At 32.7% G+C, this 11,356-nt stretch overlaps 1 pseudogene; it reads right to left on the reverse strand.

Moving 5' to 3' along the window:
* Positions 1-6,315: 6,315 nt before the first annotated feature.
* LOC112639784 lies at positions 6,316-9,556 on the reverse strand (annotated as a pseudogene).
* Positions 9,557-11,356: the final 1,800 nt, after the last annotated feature.

An 11,356-nucleotide genomic window follows, 5' to 3' on the forward strand; every position in this document is an offset into this window, starting at 1 on the left:
GAGTGCTTGGCCGATGTGCCGAGAGAAACATCACCGTCTACGTAATACGCTCGCTATTGCGCCACTCGACTGCATGCCATTCCATTTCTTTCCATTGCCTCCGATCCACTTCCTCGTAATCCCTATCTTCCCATTTGCGAGAGATCCCATTTTCGCCCGTGATGTTTAAATACGGGATTCCGATGTACGGTGTGTATAAAGAGTCGTATATTTTTCTCGATTGCAAATATGAGCGAAAAAAGCTATTTGTCGAGCTTTATATACGTGTGTGTGTATGTGTGCGCGCGCGCGCGTGTTATTAATAGTTTCCGAGTTATAATTGATTGAAAGTCTGGGGGACTTTTATGGATTAAGCTGTAGATTTTAATTCACGCCAATATGCAACAGAGCTTCGTTCTTTTTAAATCCGATTTTGCACAAGTTAATTCTACTTTGACTGAATTTTAATGTTGTGTCGTAAAAACATTAGTCGAAGTAAATATTAATACGTTATACAACAATATTTTTAAATCGAGAATAAGAGGAATTACATAATAATGTCAGGTGAATTATCGTCACGAAATAATTAGATTCATGTATAAATAGCAAATTGTAGATTAAATAAACTATAAATAGCTTACCTTACATTTCGTTGTTAGCCTAGGTTAGGTTCGGATGCGATGGTTGTTCCGGTCCCTCTTCCCTTCCTTCATTTTCACTATTTCTTCATGGCACTCACACGATACTATTCGTTCACTTAAATAAATCACGTATTCGTTCACTTAAATAAATCACGTATTCGTTCACTTAAATAAAATTAACTGCGATCGCGCTTGATAAAAATACAACACTCCCGATCAGCTGATCATGTAGCACTTTGCAGAACACTTTCGATGCTAACTTCACACGCGACACGCGACATGAACTTTATTATATATTGTGGTGAAATCTTATTATATATTATGGTGGGTTAACGTTCAAATTACGATCGCACAAAATCACGATTCGTACAAAAATTATGTTATGCTCGATACTATATCTTGATTTGTTAACATTTATTTATTATTAAATAGCCGATATGTCAGTTTTCCTATACCCGTATATCGTGTATTGTTGCCTACTTTCAATTCGTCTTTCTTAATTAAATAATGATGGTATTATATTGAAAGACGAAAACATATATATATATATATATATATATATATATATATATATATATATATTTATATTTAGTATTAATAATCATTTATTATCATTTATTTTTCATGATATATTCGTATAGAGCACTGTACATTACGCAGTCACCACCTTGTGTGCTGTCAGTCGGGCGACTCACACTGGAATGAATGACGGAGCGCCTGACGTCACTACATTCCATTCCAGCTCGAGTCACGCGAATGACAACACAAGGTGATTGTCTCACAGTCTAAACGCTCTACAAGTACGCCATGAAAAATAAATGATAATATTCTCTCTCTCGCTCTCTCTCTCTCTCTCGCTCTTTCATTCATTGTCAAAGTATTTTATATATGTAGGAAATACGCGGGATATTATAGAAAAAAAATCTTTTATTGTGGCTTCTATTACAGAGATATGATTCCTCGCAGATCTCGACCACGACTACCTCTTTTCGGTTCGCAATTCCTACCCCCCCTTTTGGGTTTCATACGTGGCCCAATCAGCTTACGACACACTTGGCTATATCCAAAGAACGATCAACCGTCGCGAACATGCGAGATCAAAACGAGGTATTATAATAATGTCAGAGCGCAAACACAATTCGAAAATAACAATTTAACGCGATCGTGACAAATCCTTCCTTACATATATTATAAAATTCATGCCGATACTATCTTATTCTTAAAAAATTTCAGATTTAAATTAATATCTCGAATTTAGATTATTTGATCTCTCAATCTGGCGATTCGCGTATTTTATTTCGTGAAAGTACTGGATAAAATGTAATTAAATCAATGAAGAATTTAAACCGCGTAGTGAAAAATATTTTTAAACCCAAGGCTATTTCAAGAAATAATTATCGACTGTGAAAGAGGTATAAATCGTATGAAATACGTGCTTTAATAAATTGCTATCATTGTGAGAAAGCGCGAATTAATTAATTATTCGCGCGGTTCGATAATCGTTAATTGCAATAACTGTAGAGAACGCGCGATCGCCTATTTAATATCTCTTAATACTCGTGATCGTAATTCGAAAGCGTTTCCCATTCCCTTTATCGTTTCCATTTCTTTTTAAAATAAATATATACCGTATGAAATATATGTTTCGAAATAAAGAAACATCGCGTTATTTACCGTAAAAATTAACCAATCACACGAACCAACAATTATTAATCGCAATAATTATAACAAATAATCGCGTTTAGTCTCGATAATACCTCTCGCAATCACGGCAGAAAGGTAAATAAGACGTCTTTCCTGCTCACACACACACAAATGTCGTGTAAATGATAACAAGGTGACTGTGTATAACAATAACTTTCTATAGTACATACATTACACGCGAAAAAAGATAGATATTTTCTTCCTTTGTCTTTTTGTTTCTCTGTTCACATCTCTTGTTATTAAAATATTTATACGAAATCACATTGCGAATATTTCTTTAATTTTCAGATAAATCTTAATTGCTTTCGATCTGATACTTCATTTTATTTTGAGAAAATAACGAAAGTATAATTAGATATCGGAGAAAGAAATTTAAAAAGTACTGAAAAACATTTAAACTCAAATCTATTTAAAAAAATAATTGTCAGTCGTAAACTATATAAAATAAATATGTGAAATACGTATTTTAATAAATAGTCATCGTCACGATAGACTCGAGTTATTAATTGATATGAGTTGATTATTCGCGCATTTCAATAATCATTATTCAATAATTATACAATGATTATAGGAAACGATTGCATTTGATATTTACTAATACTCAGGATTATAATTTGAGAACGTTTCCAATTTCTCCTATAGTTTCGATTTCTATTTGGAATAAATATATTGTACGAAACATATGCTTCTCGAAATAAATAACCATCATCGCAATGTATCGTTTAAAAATTAATTAATCACGCGAGTCAGTAATCGTAATAATAATAAATTGATGTGATTTCGATATTCTTTTCGCAATTGCGAAAGAAAATTGCAAGATCGCCTTGTTGTCACGAATATTTCATTTTTATAAGTATAACAATATTCTTTAATTAAATTTATTCTCTCATTGTTATGTCTTTTTTGCAATATTAGTAATTTTATTAATATTATTAATATTAGTAATATTATTTTATTAATTTTTTATTTGTTACTTGCGGGAAGAAATAAAATCCATCTTGATAATTAATTTGACATATTGACTATATTTGATTTGTTCGATATATTCTCAATTTTAATCGAAAATGTTATAATAGTTAAAATATATATTTTTTTCCTAGATGAAAAAAAATTGAGAGAGAATTCAAGTTTCTTTTATTACATCTTTTATATGAAATGTTATATACAAGAGTATTATAATTATAAGCGAAAATTTCGCAGACGTAAAGCAGTTAAAGCTTTGTAAAAGAGAAAGAGAATCGCGAGTTATTGCGAGAAAGGAAGAGAACAAAGAGACGATGATTGCTTCGTCTCTTTAATTATCTCAATCCTCACAAAATTATATTAATAATGGCGGAGACGGGGGCGACCAAAACGCATCGTGGGAAATGAGACCTGCTTGTTCCGGAACGATTATCGTTTTAAGAAAAAGAAGATCGAGATGCATACAAAAAAGTTCGTTTTATGAATATGCTGGATGGGGAGCGCGCGTACGACAATGGTATTTGCAGGCTCTATTGTTCTTTTAATTGGTTGGTATTCCTCGTACTCGGGGATGCACCGACTAAACCGGATAAAAACGGTCGGCATGCTGGGGTACTGTGAGGCAGGTCGGCTAGGAACAAAGTTATCGCGTTTGTTGAATACTCGTCTCCCCATTGAATGTGACTCCAGGATGGGGAGGCAGGAACGGAATTCACCCTCCTCGAGATGAATATTTGTGCGGAGGATCGAATGCACTAAGGGTAGGAGAGAGGATTTCTTTAATATATGACACGGTTGCCTTTTTGCGCGGACAGGCCATTCATTTTGTCGAATATCGTTAGCATAATGCAATCCCTTCTCTCTCTCTCTCTCTCCCTCCCTCTCTCTCTCTCTCTCTCCCTCCCTCTCTCTCTCTCTCTCTCTCTCTCTCTCTGCTCTCTCCACTGAATTTCTACATTGCGCGATTAGTGTTCTCTGGGTGGCAAATCCCGCAAAAGTACACATAGCGAAGTGTACATAGACAAGTACACAGAATCGCTTCCCCGAACCGTGCATTGTTTATCGCGATTAAATGGAAACGCGTCGAAACGTTTTGGAAATTATGGAATACGGTGCGAGAATTTATGAAGTAGACCACGTTCGCGCGCACGAAACTTTGCACGCTTCGATGAACTATTGGATAATTAATCTTTATCTGCTTTTCAAATATTCGTGAAACGATTATCTGGATATAATATCTCTCTTCTCTTTCGCCACTTACAAATTACACGATTAAAAATACGAATATAATTTTATTATGAACTTTTTTTAAATATTTTATTTTTATTAATATCGAAAGCAGGAAAGAAAAAGAGAGATAAAGAGAAAGAGAAATATTTGTGTATGTGAAAAAATGTAAAAGAACGAAGATTATTACTATTAAGCGCTCCGTTTCTTGCAATCAAATTTTGCGTTTGACGAATAATAGCATTTCCCTTTACGAGGATAATCGAATGCACGTCGGACAAAACCGCTTGCGAGTGTCCTTCTACTACGTTATGTTCAAAAAAGATCTACGGCGCACGTCAATTTTGTGCATCGTCATATCCTTTCGAATTTGTGATGCAGCAACTTAAAAAAAAAAAAAAGAAGTGAAAGACTTGACATGCGGTTTTCCCCGAGCAATAAATGTCGGTAAATCGCGTCACGAACAGCAATCTTGAAAAAATCTGTGCACTCTAGGGAATAAAAACCGATGTCGAAACGAATGTCCGAAATAAAATAAAGTAACAAAACTACGAGCAACTAATACGTTTAACCTTTTAATATGTTGCGTACCGCGGATATATTGAGTTTCTAACTTTCAAGCAAACTTTACTTTTAAAATGTCGATTTTATGTTGAATTTTAATTATTGGTAAATTGTAAAATCTTATTTAAGCTTAACTTTTATCGATAAAGATATAATAATACACATTTTTTTTTTTTATTTAGAAAATATGTTATTTTTCATTTAAAAATAAAGAGAAAATATTTAAATTTTAATATTTACACCACGTATAATACTTTGTATTTGATTTCATTAGCTCTTTTCACGTTTTAACAGATTCTCCTCTAAAATTCTAGTTTTAAATCTTAAAAGAAAAAAAAACTAGAGTTAAAATGTAGCTAATGTAGTTGAGCGTAAAAACCACAGAATGCTGGAAATGTTAAGTGGTGAATGGGAGATATATAAAAAAATTTGACGAATGAGGGTTTTAAGGGAACTTTACGATAGTTAGAGCTAAACGCTAAACGGAAAGAGAGATGCAATAATAAACGGAACGTATGTAAATCACGATAATGGTGATCGTAAACTCGTTAACCAGTCGAGCAGTTGCACTATTTCCCTATCCTACGTGGGAAAATACATGTATAATATCTGATGTGGTGCACTGGTACTGTTTGCACACGAGGGTCAGTGAATTTAGTTAAACGAAGATGTGCTTTGAAAACGATCTTATCAGAACACATATTTATCCAAACTCCATTTGCGGCGAATTGAATCATGAGAACTGCGTAATTAATTTAGTTAATAGAAAAATACTTTATCATATAAAACTTAATACTTTTTATTATAAATAGTTTTTAATTGGTTTTCCAATTTCGTAAAAAAAACAAAGATTATAATAAAAAATATTAAATGTTTGACATAAAGTATTTTTACAAAGTTATTTATATATTGAATATTAAAAGAGAAAAGATGCATAAAATCTATAGCTAGTCTTCTTAACTTTTGTCATTAAAAAATCAAAATTAAATTAATTTTTAATTAATATATTAATATTAAATTTATTCAGATCTTATAAAACGTCAAAAATAAGATATAGATTATATGTACATGTAAATATAACTTATATATGTGATATTATAAAATAATAAATTAGTCGTATAATTTTTCCAATTATTTTTCTTACATTGGAGTTGCTTTCAAAATAATAACATAGTATTATCTTTATGCTAGAAATATAATTATCTTGTTCTAGCAATAAAAGAGAGAATCATCATTTTTAATATTTATCCTCTGTTTTATGTAAGAATCATGCCATCTGCACAATTTCTTGATAAGTACGCAAGCTAGAGATGAATAAAGGCGTCAGGAACTCAATGGACAATGAGAATACGATTGTTGAATTCTTACCGAATATATTGTTTATATTGCAAAGTTTGTAGATATCGCAGCTGCCCGCAATAACATTAAGAATATAATGTATTATCTTTTACATTCATATTATATTTTAATTATGACATTCGATTCAAGAATTTTTTTATTTCCAAACTATGCGTATCGAATATTGTGTTTAATATGAATAATCAGAGTCCTATGCTTTTTGTAGAATTTTCTATAGTAACGTTTGAAATTTTTTTGTCATAAAAAGCTTCACAAGACAAAGTGTTAAACTTTTTTCTCTCTCAATGCAGTAAATAATTAAAATTATATTCAATTTTAGAATATATGTAGAATTTTCCGATAATTGAAAAATTATAATATAGCTGAGATTAAATATTAATTTTTGTTCATTAATATTAATTAATAATGCATCTCACGAATAGCTCGTAATATTAATATTACGAAAGTGAAATGTAATAAGACGAAACCACAAAATAAAGTACAATTTTCGATAATTAATAGCATTTGTCAATTAGCGTCTGGTTGCAAGGAATGAAATACGAACATGTATGCATACCTGGGACAGCAGGACTCGTGGAAATGACATCGTTGGCCTCTTTCAGGGAATGGGAAGCTCGCATTTCGCTTTCCGCCGCAATCACTTTGGTCCTCGCCTCCCTCGAAGCTTCCGCCTCCATGGTCATAGCTCGTTGAAGTTGCACCGGAAGTCGAATGTCCTTTCTGAAGCAGAGGCATCCGTTAGATATCCGTTTCGGGCAGTCGCAAGGATCGGGAATTCATGATTGAGCATGCGAGCGCAATCGTGTGAGCTGCGACAAGAGACTCCGTTACAGATTGTATGATCTCTTAGGATAAATACGCTTGAATTATCACTATTAATCCCTTGCGCTCCAAAATAAATTTAGAAAAATAGCATAATATTCTGAATAATTTATTTTCATAAATTAATAAGATAGCTAAATACTGTCACATTTTTACAATATAATAATCACTTTCCATTACGTATATTATTTCGTAAAAATTTGATATGTAAATATTCTTTACAAATTACAATAATTTCTCGCTGGATGAGTAAAATATACACATGCAATATTATTATGAACGTGGGGCAAGACCATTATGATGAGCGCAAAGAGCTAATATCGAAATGGTGATATTGCCACGATGGTATAATGCATACAACCGTAATGTAATTACTCCTTAATAACTCTCTTCGTCGATGTAAATAAATGCAATCTATAAACGTATCGATTCGTTCTCTGTCCGTCTGTGAAATTTTATCGGATACACAGCAAGCAAATAAACAACCGCCGACTTGTTTTACGCGAACGCAAATTCGGTGAACATTTAAATTTTAAATCGCGCTGTGAATTCTATCTTTTTTTCTCCCTTTTTCTCTCTCTCCCCCCCTCCTCCTCCACACTCCTCCCGATTGAAATACATTTTCGTTAGCGCATTATTTTTATCGGATCACTTTACACGACGCCTGCATAATGCAGCACAATCAAACGATTTTAGATTTCCATTAGTCACTGTTGCCCGTAATAATAACTTTTTTCGTTTCCGTGCGAACGGGAATGTTGCGAATAAGGTGAATTTCGTATTAAAAATACAAACATTTAAACTTGAGCAAACTGTTCTTAATACTTTAAGTGAAAAACTCGCCAGCGCGATATTAAAGCGCAATTTCGCATGGTATATTTTGCGAAGCAAGTAGTAGAAATTAATTCGCGTAATAATATTTCTCTATTTCTCTCCGTCATCTCAAGTAATGAACAAATTAATTACGCGAGCCGGTAATGAAGGGAAAGTACACTCGCTCGTACAGTCGCGATGTGCTAAACTAAAGTATCGAGAAAAATAAATATTCACATCTTGACGCGCTTGACTTTGACTCCCCAAGGATTCGTTACCTCGTCCAGGACGACACAGGGAGAGTCACTTCGACAGGATCTTAGCGAGACTTGAAGTCTACTGAAGATCATTCGTAGTGTTCGCGGCCAGCAACCGCGTCAAATAGTTAGAAAAGTAAATAAGCCGAAGAGGCGATTCATCAAGATAATAAACCATAAACGAAGCGACGAGCAACTTAAACTACTCTCGCGAAATATCGAAATGTGTCGACAGGCTACAGATTATATTTTTCATAAGTTTTAATGCACCACAAATCGCCTTTCTGTGATCCGTTTTATATGACTCTGAATGCATTACATAATATATTAATGCCCTATGCATTAATGCCCTCTTATTACAGTAATAAGGATTTAATAATGATTAAATATAAAAATATAGTAATAAGGATTAAATATAAAAATATGGTAAATGAAATAAAATTCTACTTGTGGAACATAATGTATCTTATATTGCTTCGTTATTTCTGCGCTGTATCTTAATTACTAATTCAACGACAATCTATGTATTTATGATAATAAATCGGGAAAATTACGCAATAAATTTCGTAATTCATAGCATCAAGTTCACCGCTGCGGATCCGAAAAAGATTTTTAACATGCGTAATTAGCTTATTTTCGTCACACCGTCGCGTATGTTACCGTCAGTAGTTCTCGCAATGACCAAAAATAAAGACAGAGATTACAACAAGCGCAAAGGCGAGCAAAGGAAAAAGGGTCGCGCGCAATCAAGTATTTAAATGCTGTGCCAGCTGCACGAAAGAGACACGACGTGTAACCAAAGAAAAAACCTGTACGAAGTGCTTTCATCATGGTTGTAGAAATAAACTCGCCGAGTAAAATTGTCAGAGTAAAGTGAAAACTGTCAGTCGCAAGAACGCAGAATAATAACATAAAAAAAATTGCAATAATAAAATAATATTATAAAGTATATATATGTATTCTATAATTCACTACATATATTATGTAGATTTAATTTAAAATTCTAATATCTTTTTTCTTGCAAACTATTTCGTCTTTCTGCGTCTTCATTTTAGAACAGATGATATAATATTTCGATGATATAATATTATTTCTCGTAATTCGTGATTTTTATAACGGCATGTATTCTTTTATGCAATAACAGATAATGACATTTACGTTCATCGTGACCGAGTCTTTAGTAATATCCTGAGGCGCAACATCAAAAAGACACTCTTTCAGGTTTACACGTGTAATAAATGCATGACATGACGACAAAAGGAAGAAGAATCATTGATTCAGAACATTTATTTTTTATGTTGAATAAAGGTAAATCAAATTGATTTTAAAAATTATAGACAGTTTTCCAAGGTCGCGAGCACTTTTCAAGTGAAATGAAGTGAATTCCATCTTGAAAACAATCGCTCGTGGACGAGTTTAAATAAACAGCAGAGGAAGAACGGCAGCATAACTATTTATAAAAGTAACGGTTCCATTGTTACAAGGAATTCGACAAATCTTGTCATTTTACTTTTTCTTACTATTCACGTCGGTCATATGATGATATTGTGTTTATGTCTCCGATTGCTTAAAAAAAATAAACAAATATCTTATAAATCTTAATCATAATTTAATTATTGAAATTTAACAATAATTAACAAAATATATTAGAGAATCTATTGATATATGATTACAATTTTAATTGATTAATTACAAATGTAAGAGGTTAAATATAATATTTTTCACTCATAAAGGCCTTTGGATTTTCTATACATACGTAATTCTGTATTTTGTTCAAACAAATTCTCGATTTAAGTAACAGCTCTGATTTCGTCAGGGAGAAAGATTAATCGAGCCATCACAAAAGTGATTAGGTAAAAGCAGAGCGGGAGATGCGCTCGCTTGATGCCGTTCCCTGCCGCTGATCGTTTTCTTTTCAACTATATTGCAAGCAAAGCAATCATGCAAACGCCTTTTACGGAGATCGCAGAGGTTAAATTGTGCGTGAAATGGAACGTCTGCCAGAAAAGTAATTTGTCCCTTTTCGTCTATACCCTCTCTCATTAATTTCATTGCACTGTGTTCCGTCAATTTTTTTTCGCGAGTTTTTTTACGAGAGAAAATTTAAAACGCGAAAAGGAAATATTTGATGTACGAAACTTCGTTGACTGATGCTATCTCAAAATAATGGTGATCAATACGCACTAACTTCAATACATTAACTTTAATGTCATTTCCTTAATTTCTGTGTTATCAGAGAGAAGCACGGAGAATCATTAAGGAAAGTGAGCGATTTATTTCCTCATTGCAATCTCTTGTACATAATGTACCGTACCATGTATTGTAAAGAGGACTTTCCTTCCGTTAGTCTCTGTTGGGTTCGATCACCCTCCATGTGGTTTCACCAAAACGACGTCCTCCACTTAAACGAGACACGCAGGATCGATCAGAGCACCTGCTTGTTCATCAGATTTCTCTCGTAATTCTAAATCCAGCAATACGCCGCGTTATCGTAGAAATGTATGTAATTATCTTAAGAAAATATACTTGTAAAATAATTGAAAAATAATCTGAAGAAAAAATTAAAAGCAAAAATTTATTGTATCGAGTTATCGAATTGTATCCTTGTATATTCTTGATCAATTTACTATATTATTTGTGTATCGGTATCGAGTAAAATTAAACGTTTTTTTCGATAATAATTATTACAGCTTTTCAATTACGATTAATCTAAAAATTTGTGTTCAAAAAACATTTTTAGATGATACTTTTATTCATGTTTTATATTTTTGAAATTGTAAAGAAAAATTTATTTGAATATAAATTAGCGTCTTTTTTAAATTTTACTATTATTATTTTTATGTTCTTTTTATGCTCAACTCCTCGATTCTAATTTTGATTGAAATGTTGAACAGTGCTAATGCGTTAATTGAGCACTTATATTGAGCATTTTTCGGTTAATTTCTGGGGAGTTTAATCTCTATGTATGAATGTGAACTCTATGACAGACACAATACTAAAAATTCAAGCATCAAAATAACGCAGGCC

Source organism: Camponotus floridanus, unplaced genomic scaffold, assembly GCF_003227725.1.
Source record: "Camponotus floridanus strain SB8 unplaced genomic scaffold, Cflo_v7.5 scaffold9, whole genome shotgun sequence".
Taxonomy (NCBI): domain Eukaryota; kingdom Metazoa; phylum Arthropoda; class Insecta; order Hymenoptera; family Formicidae; genus Camponotus; species Camponotus floridanus.